The sequence below is a fragment of the Fringilla coelebs genome (assembly GCF_963513975.1).
Source record: "Fringilla coelebs genome assembly, chromosome: 4".
Taxonomy (NCBI): Eukaryota; Metazoa; Chordata; class Aves; order Passeriformes; family Fringillidae; genus Fringilla; species Fringilla coelebs.
The window spans coordinates 43,516,538-43,527,944 of record NC_140032.1 but is presented as its reverse complement, the minus strand read 5'-3'; positions in this window follow the sequence as shown (position 1 = coordinate 43,527,944).

Below are 11,407 nucleotides of genomic sequence, written 5' to 3'. Positions count from 1 at the left end.
CTTCAGGAGATGGACTCTCTTTGATGGGTTTTAGGAAGTGATGTAATTCCGTCTGGGCCTGTCAAGCGAGCAATGATTGCAAAAGAAAGAAGAAAAAAAAAGCCAGAAGTTGCTCTTCGGGCACACACTTGACTGAGGCACCTTTATGCTGTAGGTGAGAGAGCTCCCGCTCTCTTCCTCTCCTTTCATTCCTTTACTACCTTCTGTCTTCATCTACACACAGTGCCACAGATCATACAAACACAAAGACACAAAACTTCATATATGTATGTTAGCAGGAAGGTTTTTTTGTCACTTTTCAGGGTGATTAAGAGAGAAAATTTTAATAGCGCCTCCCCTTCTGCCTTGGTTTTTAAGCTGTAATTCTCCCCACATCAGGGTGGGAGACTGCATGCATTTACAGTCCCAAAAGGCAGCCCCCAAGTGGGCAGTCTTCAGCAAATGGGATGAATGGCTGGCTCTCTCAGGAGCCTATAACTGAGTATTCTGGGCTGCTTTGTGCAGAGGAAGAGGAAGAAACAGAAAACCACATCATTTTTTTGTTATGAGCAGGTGGTTTAGTGAGAAAGTGATGAGACACCAGAGTGATGATGGCTGCAGATGACAGGGGACAGAAAGTTTCAGTCCCCACCAGGATGCAGGGCTGGAGGCCCACAGTGCCACAGTTGTGCGAGGTGACAAGGGGAAGGTAATCCTGCCTCCCTTCCTGACACCTCTTTATTTTTGCTCCGCCTTGGCAGTCTGTCTGGGTGTGCAGACCTTGGCTGTTGCCCCCCCAACACTGCCCTGTCCTCTGTTCCCACCACCCCATCACTGTCCACGCACTCAGAAACATGTGAGAGCTGGCCAGGGGCTTCCACACACTTCCTGTTGGGTGGTGCTCTGTGAGTAAGAGCAATGGAGAACTTAAAAATTAAACCAAACATTTTCAGTCCTCTTGCTATACAGGCTGGGCCTAGCCAGGGCTCAGGATTTGGATCTGGATCTAAACCATACATGTACCCAAGCAGGGAGAGTGGTTGGACCACAGAATTGGGTTGTTCCACTGTAAAAATAAGTGCTAGGTCTAAGATTAATCTCTCTGAGCTGAGGAGAATCTGCACTCCAGATTTTGCTCTGGAGTATCCCAGGTAAGAGCCATTTTAAATATTGCATAAAGTTTTCCAGTAATTATCTGAGGAAGTAGGGTTGAATGTGTAGGAGCTTAATAGTACTTCCCCTAGACATCAGTCTGTCAAAATCTGATTTCTGGTCAGAATTTGTTGAGTTCTGGAATTTGTTGATGCTGGTGAATCTTTCTCTTCATATTGGTGGGGAGTGATCCATTGCTGCTCTTCTTCTCCAGATGATAATTTTTCTTAACACACTGATGCTTTTATAGGTCATCAGTTTTAAGTTATTTAGCTTGAGTAGCTGAGAAATAGGTCAGTGATTCATTTAATGACCAGCTTGTTGATAGATTTAAGCCCCTTGAATGATACAGTTAACTAAAAATCTGAACTGGTTGCTTAGTATTGGCAATGTATGTATATCATAAAATAGTGGGGGGAAAAGCAAAGTTGACACATTTGCACCTACAAGTCGATAAAGAGGAGCTCTGACTTTTGAAGCCAGTACACTGACCAACAAATCAAGTATTTCTAGGAGATATTCTTTAATATGATGTCATAGTCATACACAATAACACCTATCAGACACAAGAGTCAGAGGTGAAACTTGCCAATACTTTTAAGATTTTTCCATTAAAAAATTACATAAACTCCAAGGATCAGTAATAGTGTCCAATTGACATAGACTGTTTGAATGATGGAAGTTCAGAAACTGAGGCAACCCATCTGTGCTCAGAGGTGATTTTGTCTTGTCTGGCAATAGGAAAAGTGATAATGGGCTGGTGGCCAGCAAAGGCAAAGCCTGTCTGTGTTTTCAGGAGCAGAGTCTCAATCCCAAGGCTGGCACTATTGTCCATCCTCAGCTTTCCTTGAACTTTAGTCAACAGTAGGCAACATCTTACTATTTAACAGCATTTTTGCTGCTTTAACATACAGAATAGATATGCTATACTCCTTCCTGTTTCTTTCCCATTTCCTTCCCAGCTTTGTCACTCCAATCCCACATGGGCTGCAGACATGTTCTTCTGATTTATCCTGCCCTGCATATTTGTGGTTTTGCCCCATTGTGTAGACTCAGCCCAGCTCACTCATCCATTACAAAAGCATAAGCCTAGAGAGAGAAACTGAAAGAGAAAACAGGAAAGGATTTGTGTTTGTTTTGTAACTTTGCAGCATTTTTACATCATATTTCTAATGTAAAGAACTATATACTTTTCTCTTTCCCCTTTAAGTCTTTCTACATAGGTTGTAGCATTTCTCCTCAAGTTCCCATCAACTGTTATTGACAAATATTTGACTTACAACTCATCACTGCCTCTTGAAAGCAAGATAGCCATCTACTGCTGTGTACACAAGTATGATTTCTAAGGCAAATAAAAGCGCAGAAAATGTGACTCTTGGCCACAGTACCTTTTAATTAAGATTTTAGAGGCATACAAAGGTGGTTTGGCATGCATTTGACTATCCTAATTTTTTTTTTTTTTTTAATTGTAGAGAAGAAGGGATGAGGTATTTTGGATGCTGACAAGTCAGACTCTCAGGCAAGGGCAGTTACCTCAGTCCATGCCCAGCAGCACTGGGATGGTGCTCCCCTGAAGTACTCCCAGCAGGCTCCCTTTGTCCTGCCTGGGAAGCAAGGCTGGTACCTTTGCCTTGGTTTTGTCTTCAGCCTCATGCATCCCTCTTCATGGCTAAAATACAGAAACCAAAATCTGTAGTGATAACTTTGCTGCAAAACAAACTTGTGCATTTGGAAACCCATGTAGCTTCAGTGATTGATGGTTTTGTAAGAGTGGTGGATTTTATCTGGTAATTTCATAGACCTTAGTGCATTTACTAGGATCCATAATGCACCTTAGCAAAAAGAAGCATCTTTTCACGGGTAAAACCACTAAATCTTCAGGGTGCTTACAATGTATGTTACCCATCTGGAAACATTTGTGCGTGTTCAATGTTACTGTTTCATCGGGTTTTAGAGTGTAAAGGGCATTTCTGAGCGCAAAGTTAGGCTGCTTGCTGATGTTGCTCCCTAATAGAGAAGGATTTGCATCACTGAGATTACAGGATGACATCAGTGCAACATTTTCAGAAAAACTGAAATATATTGCAACACTGCAGCTGCTTGGCTGACACTCTTCTAGTTCCTTTTTCCTGTGAGAACAACAGCTAAACTTCTTCAAGTGATGTGGCAAGCTGATGTTAGTTACAGGACTTTTATTACAAACCTGCTAGTAGAGCTTGTCTGCTGCAGTCCTGAGCAGCTAATCCACCTGCTCTGAAGTGCAGGCAGGGGCTAGAGCCAGCCAAGTTCTGCTAGTCCCTTAATGACTTGTTTCTGTCTCTGGCCTATGTTGAGAAAGGACGGATAAAATTTTCCCACAAGTTGCTGTGAAAGAATGGAAAATAGCAGTGTATTGCAATTCACTGCAACATTTTAAAAAGAAACAAACATCAAAGCAAAAGAGTTTGTGCAAAGCCCACAGGGATCTCCTTGAGTCAGCCAGAGTGTCAGCTGCAATGGCACTTCTGCGGGCTGCTGAGCTAAGCCAGACTTGCAGATTCAAGGCTAAAATCCACCCTTGTGTAGAAATCTCATGGGGATCTGGAACTGCATCCACAGTTGCACTTGTTTCAGAGCAAGCAATGCCTGACCAAGTTGCAGACGACAAAGCTCTCTTTCCAACAAATTGAAGTCTAGATTAAATGAAAGGAGAAGTTACATTTTATTTCAGACACAGAGGTGCTTCTGGAAAAGTTTTCAATCTTTCTGAAACCAATGCCACCAGTATAAATTAGAACAAAGCTTAGAAAAATGAGATGTTATCCCTAACCTCTGGGACAATGTAATATCACTAAAATGAGAATGACAATAAAAGCATGAAAACAAGTATCTGCCAGTTTTAAGAATCTCATTGCTTAACTGGACTTGTAATTTTCTTTTATTTTCTTTTTCTTTTTTTTTTCACATACATAACACAGGCTGTTATTTCATGCTGACAATATTTTGGATACTTCAATAGGAACAGAAATAAAATACAAAAACTAAAATTGAAAATATCCAGATGTTTTCATCTACAAAATTATACTTGAAAATATTCAGATGTTTGCATCTAAGTTTCCTTTAACAAAATTATAACTTGGTTCAAATAGAGACTTCTAAAATTGAAAATCTCTGAAATGGAAGAGGCCTCAAGGTACATTGAGAGCACTGGCAGATTTCTATTGAAGTGTAGCTGCTCACTTCATTTCTACTAATTTTTGGGAAAGCAGTACATGGATCACACATTTTGCACTTGCCAAAAGATTGCTAAATTACTTGTGACTTTTGTAAATTCCTAAAATAGATGATGCCTCCATTCTCTTCTAGTACTGACTGTGTTTTGAAAGATGTGTCCTCCTGGAAGCTCAGCTTTCCCGCAGGCAAAATCCACAGCTGAAACTGTACTTCCAAAAGGACAATGTTTGGTCAGCAAGGTCATCTCGTTATTTGACCACAGGAGAGACACAATTACTAGCTGATGTAGGTAGTCCCCAGCAGAGCTTTCCTGTAGCCACCCATAAAATCCTTCACACAACAACTTTCCTAGACTCCTATCCTTGAAGTCTAGGTGGGACTCCACGGGTCTATCTTTGTCTCAATGCAGGCTGGATGAAGCTGGGATGAACACTCCAAAGTATGACTTTAGGGTTTGTTTGTTTTAAAGCCTGCACTTACCTCAACACTACCGGCTTCATATTCCTTTTCGTAGCTAAATAATTTGTGCTTTCTCCTAACTTTGTAACTTCAGAGTGCTCCTGGGCACCAACAGGGGTTGTACTCTTTTCTGCCCCCAAAACTATCTGTTTTAACAGGCAAAACCCAGGTTTTTGGGCCAGGATGCTGTGCCCCACTTATTTCCAAAACTGTGCAGAGCATCCTCATGAGACATAAAGCCATGAGCATCTCAGACAAGAAGCCAAGGCCTGAGCAATGCAATTCTGAGAATCGAATTTTCAGGCACTTTTGTTCATTGTAACACACCACTATTGTGAGAGAAATTTACAATTTATTAATCTTTTATATTTTGTTCTTCTGAGACCAGTGCTGGAATGAAACTGAAATAAAAAGCTTAAGCTTTTAAAAAGGCTGGGGTCACCTTCCTGTCCTTTTATTTATGAGTAAATCAGGCTTTCACTTCTTTTTGGAACAGCATAGGGATTTATTTCTTAAAGGTTTGTTTCATTCTTTGAAAATAATATGCACATGTTGTATTAGGGTTTACGCTGGAATTAGAGACTGAAATTAAATAAATGGAAATAATAAATAAATAAAAATAAATAGTAGGGTTGCAGTATCCCAAACCTGTATGAAGTGTACAGCTGATGTAAACAATCCAAGTCCTAGTTAAAGGAATAGATGGGTCATTGGGCACTGCAACTCAGCTGTCAGGAGGGGATCTCTTCCACTCTCAGTCAGGGGTTGATGAACACATCTGACCAGAAGTGGACACCAAAAGATGAGCCATGTAATAAGCTAGGAAGGATTAATTTGCTTGAGAGGCCTCACAGAGGGATGGGAGTGTGTTCAAAAGCCTGTTTAGAACAGGAGCTGACTCCTGGCTCTCTGGTACTGGGAATAAAGCTGTTTTGTACAGAAAAGGCTGTGCAGGCACAGGAGAGCAGCAGACCCCCCAGCACAGACAGACACATGGCAGACAATACAACTGCCATGCTAAAAGGAGTACCCGTGCAATTTAGAAAAAAAAAATTCAGAGAATGGAAATTCTCTGTGGCTGCTCCTGGGAGTGAGAGAAGAAACACATCCCGAGTGTCCCATGCAAGGATCAGAGCCTTGTCTGGTCACAGGCTTTCATGTGCCAGCTCACTTGATAGATGCATGGTCAGCAATTTAAATAGTGAAAAAGCTGTCAGCCTGTGAATTATCTTCACATGAAACATCAGCGCTGCGCATCTTACACGGAGGTGCCTGCTCAGTAGTTGTCACTTCCAAGACAATGCTGGCTTAAGATCTGGCTTGAAAAAACCCACAGTGCTCTGTAGAAATTGAAATATTTCTCTTAAAGAGATAACAAGATGTGAGATTGATGAAGTAAAGGATTGAAAATCAAACAGAAATCTGTCCTGGGTGCAATCACTGGGGATTTAGTAAAATGACGAGTAGAGAGACAAGGTACTTGAGGGAAGGTGAAGTAGATATTTGAAAATCCTCCTTACTTTCATTTTTAGGGTGCTTCAGCTGGATGTCTGAAGGTATTTTCTCAGTTGTGAGCAATTCATAAGAAGAGAATAAAATCTGAAAAACACATTCCTTCAGGAATTCTAGACCATAAAAAAACACACCAGCATATCCAAATTGTAATGTGAGTACTAAGATTTTTCCAGCCACACCTAAAGCATCTGAAGATAATCTTTGATGTCCTAAAATAATGCTGCTTAAATGTTGCTTGATACTTTTTTAGGCTGTGGCAGCTCCCATTTGATCCTCCCATCTAGGTCACTTTTTCTGCTCTTCAATTAAATGTTGTCGAGTTTTTCCTTTGCATATTTTCACTGTGATTACTGAACTTTACTTCACAAATAGTCTATATAGAGTCCAGACTCTAAAGAAACATTAAAGACAAGCCTTTTTAAAGCTTCTCAGATACCTAAAAATGCAAATAACCTCTAACTACATTTAAGAGTGTGGATATCTGATCTGGGGCAAATTTTGTTCCTAGATTATTTGAAAAATTTCTTTTCCATAGTTTGTAATTTAAATACCTTTAAAGGACCTAACCCAAGTGCTCAGTTCTAGCATAGTGTTATGAACCAACATTTAAAATCATGGAAGCAGCCTCCAGTTCTGTCATAGTCCAGCTCTGCAGAATTTGAGGACATATTTAAGCATATAAATAGTCCCAGTAGAAATAAAGAAACAGCAACCAGCTTTAAACCAGACAGATATTAAAGGAAAAAAAGTGTGATAGTCTGCAGAGAGACTGTATTTATAATGGGTATTCAAGTGAGAGGCTAAATTAAGGCTGTTTGGAAGCCTCTCAGCCTGTGTTTTGAGCCTGTGCCTGGTTAATTTCAGGCCCCTGAATCAAAATGTTAGTGGTCCTGAAGGCACTTTGTCTGCTTCTCTATGCAAGTGGAAACTAGGACTGAAGCAATGACAGACAGCTGATTATTAGAAAATATACATATTTTTGAAACACATTTTTTTAAATATTCAGTTAAAGTACTTTCTAGGGCATTACATTGTTAATACTGGTTTGACCATCACAGATGCTAATATGTGATACATCCCTTTGTCAGGGTGATTATACTAAACCCATATATTGCTAACTTGTAACAGTGAAATATACTTCAGTATATATACTAGCAGCTCAATTACACAACCTAATAGCAGTACACAGACTGATACCCCTTAACTCCTGTGATTCCTCCTCTATGCATCTGTCCATGCCACAGTCACACCCCTGTGCCAAAGTGTAGGTGCACCAAGTGTGGTCTGAAGTGAGAAGATCATGGCTCTGACAGGCTGCTACCTTGCCTACATCCTGCTCTCTGAGGCTTGATCTTCTGCCAGAAGGTACAGGTTTTATACTTAGGTGTATCCTAAGTATGAGGCAAGCAATACTAAAGTTCTGTGAGACCTGGCACACAGCCATTCACAGACAGATGCAGCGAGAGTGAAAGAGGTCAGTCCTAACTAATGGCTGCTAATGAAAACCTTGATGGAAAGAACTGTAGATATGAACCTACAGGAAATAGAAGCTTCCTGGAAGTGAACATATAATTCCTCTTGTAAACCATTTTGGTTCTGAGTACTTAATTGTGAAGCTTTATGCCTTCTACCATGTCTACAAAGGTCAATCCACACCTGACCTGAGTCTACACCCTTCTCAAATGTAAGATCTCAGCATGGTTTAAATTCTTATCATTATCTCCACACAGAGAGAAATGTGGAGTTCATTTGAGGTTCACAACTTATTCTTTTCCCATTAGAGCTGGAAATGCTTTTAGGGAATGCAAGTATCTGATACTCAACAAAAAAACAAAACCAAAGCAAAACAAAACAAAACAAAAGCCCGCCAAATATAGGTGCAATATTTAAAGCTGTAAATCAGGAGGGTGGATTGCACAGAGCCATCCTAGGTTTCCAAACCGGGGGACTGGTTGGATCAGGCAGACAGCTGACAGGGAATTTTTAATCTCTGAGGACCTGGAATGGCAGACAGGAAGAAGAGAGGAGGATGAATGATTAAAAGCAAACCAGTACCTGCATTACTGCTTTTGGAGGATGTAATCTCACAAATATGTGTCTTGCCTGAGGTGTCAGCATCCTAATAAGAAGCTGGCTCAGCCCACTTGGGAGGCAGAGCAGCAGTTAAACCTCCTGCTGGCTGGATCCCATGGGCTGTTTTCCACACGTTGCAAAATTTCTTCCTAATCCTTGCAGGTCAATATGCCTCTGAACACTAGCAGAGCTCCCCCCAAAGAACACTTTTCAAAATTATCTCCTTTGTGAGGCTGCACCAGTGCAAGCTACTGGGTTCAACCCCTGTGAGATGAGGTAAGAGGATAAAGAAATCTGTAGGAAGTTTTAAATTCATAAAGCTACCTAATCCCCATTCCAAATAATTCCTTAGGAAGCTTTCATTCATATAAATTTTATATAATCTCATTGTCCAGGATGCTCTCTGCCATCCCAGAATTAGTCCTCAACAGATCATCACTGCAAATGCAGGCATTTCACAAGGAATACAGGTTTGGAGTTGCGCATGTGCATTATGGCTGGGTATGAATAATGCTGTAGATATTGTTAGGGAATGATCAAGTAATTTTACTACAGCTATTTAACCACAAATATTTAAGATTAAATTGCAAGATGATTTCTAGCCACCCAAGCATTTTGTTTGCTGAATGCTCTCCTGTTAGCTCTGGCAGGCAAGTGGTTGGCACCAGATTACACTTTGATAAAGCTCCGCAGGTGTTGTATGATTTAGGGCACCTAAATCTACATGGGATGAGTAAAGGCCAGTTAAGGATGGGACACAAAAAACTACAAGTTTTATTACATGTTTACTTCAGCTTTACTTTTTCTTTTTGAACTTCTGTTGCCAACTTTACATGGTGAAAGGGTATAAAGAAAAATATTGCTAATTTGGCAATAAATTATCAAATTCTAAATTTCTTTTTGTTCCTAAGAGAATTTCTGTTGCTTTTTGAAAAGATTGGGTTGGTAACAGGACATGTAGGGGAAGCCTCCTGATGGGGATTGGAGGGCTGTTTGTATTCATTCAACAAGCAGAGCCAAGTGCCTGTAGCTCTGTCTGCCTGTACTTGTATTTCTGTCCTGCTGTTGCATGTCTATAGCATTTGCCACATCTGCTCCTGCTTCAGTATGCTCAGTGTATAATGCACTGAGTCTGGTCGCCCTCAGCTCTCACAGGGAATCAAGGGTTTGTCTACTAGAACTAGAATCGTAATTCCAATTTGAATTGTTTGCCTTTGCCATGTGTTTTGTACACATGTAACACTCAGAGCCACTTTTTCTCAGAGCAGTAAAACTGATATCCATTGTGCCAGCTTTTCAAAAACAGTTTAGCAGTTGTTAGTAACAGCACATAATAAGTATCTCTAATTCGGATCCCAAGTTCATATTACCAAGTGTCTCTTGGTTAACTTCTAAAAAGCCATGCCAATTTTCAAGCTCATCTGACTCTTTCTGAAACGTCTAGACTGCAGGAAACTCTTCTTACACAGAAATGCTGTTTCAGCCTTGCTTTGTCTCTAGGCAAATGTCTATTTGCTTACTGAACATTGATGAGCCCTGGGCAGAGCAGTGACAGTTTACACAGATCGTGTGTCATTAGCTCTGGGGAAGAAAACTCAAACACAAATTTGTGTCAGTTTTGAAGTGGAGCTGAATTGTGGGTGGCCATTTCTTGCTATCCAGAATTTAGAGAACTTGTGGTGTTACCTCTCATAATAATTTCTGTGAGCTTAATTATATATGGATATGGACTTACAGAGGACTCTCGATGTTGATTTTTAATAAAAAGTTCTGCTTAACCTGACTGATAAATTCTTCTTGAGTTCCTGCAGGGGAATCTCAATAGACCAGGACCCTGCCTTTCAACTCCTCCTTTTTTATGTTCTACCTGCCTTTCTCTATGATCTCAGGCCATATGGGCTCGCTACACATGGCACAAATATCTGAAGTCTCACAAACAGCTATTGAAATAGCAAAAAGCAAAAATAAACAACAAAACATGTAGGGTCAAATAAAAAACCTTGGAAGATATTAGCTAATGTTTGAGCTGGCTTTCAATCTGACTTTTTAATGCAATATTGTAACACAGTTAGCTATGTCAACAAACAGTCCTAAACTCTGTCTTTGTGCAGGTTTTGTTTGTGGGTTTATTTTTTAAAAGGTTAAAAAAAAGAATAAAATTCATGCTGGTGATCAGGAGTGCAAAAGAAAGTTTCAAACAAAGGCAAGACTTGAAATGACTAAGCATAAAGGATGGGGGAAAAATGCAAAGACGTAAAGTTAGGGAAGATGACATACTTTTAATCATTACATAATATTTGATGTACAAATATCATGGAGACATGCCAAGTAAGATAGAAAGTAAAAAACCTGGCTGTCTCCAGAAAGAGTTAAGTATTTGTTTTTGGAGGAGAGTACTGGACATGAAATCATAGAAAGGAGGACAAGGGAGTTTGAAATGCAGTTTAAATATTAGACAGGGACAGAAAAAGAGGAGGGAAGAAAGAGCCAAAGAGCTAAGAGTAGCGATATGATATTTAGAACTGGAAAGGTAAAAGTGGACTATGGGAAGGATAGTATACAGGCAGGTAGGGATAAGAGATGAAAGAGAAATAGGAGCAGTTTAAACAAAGATACTAAATGTCAAATTGAGAATCCCAAAAGAACAGGTCAGAAGGGACCACTGACAGAAAGAGAAAATGGAGACACCTGAAAGGAGAGAGAGATTATGTGCTTTGTTAGCAGTTCTCTTGGACATTCTGGGGAACTGCTGGAAAAAGCACTGCTCACCCTCTGCTACAAAAGGAAAAGACAAAAAGAAATAATGACATACTAAATGTTTTCAGCTAAATGAAGCAAGGATTTGGGAAAGCCACTAAATACAGCAATGGAGAAATTAGGGCCTACGATCACGAGGATGTGTAGCAGGAGGGTGATACTAGTTGATACATGAGACAGTTCAAAAATATGATCTGCAAAAGATAATATTAGAAATAGGGTGTGTAAGGAGGAAAGCAGTTTGCCAGAAGGTTGGGCC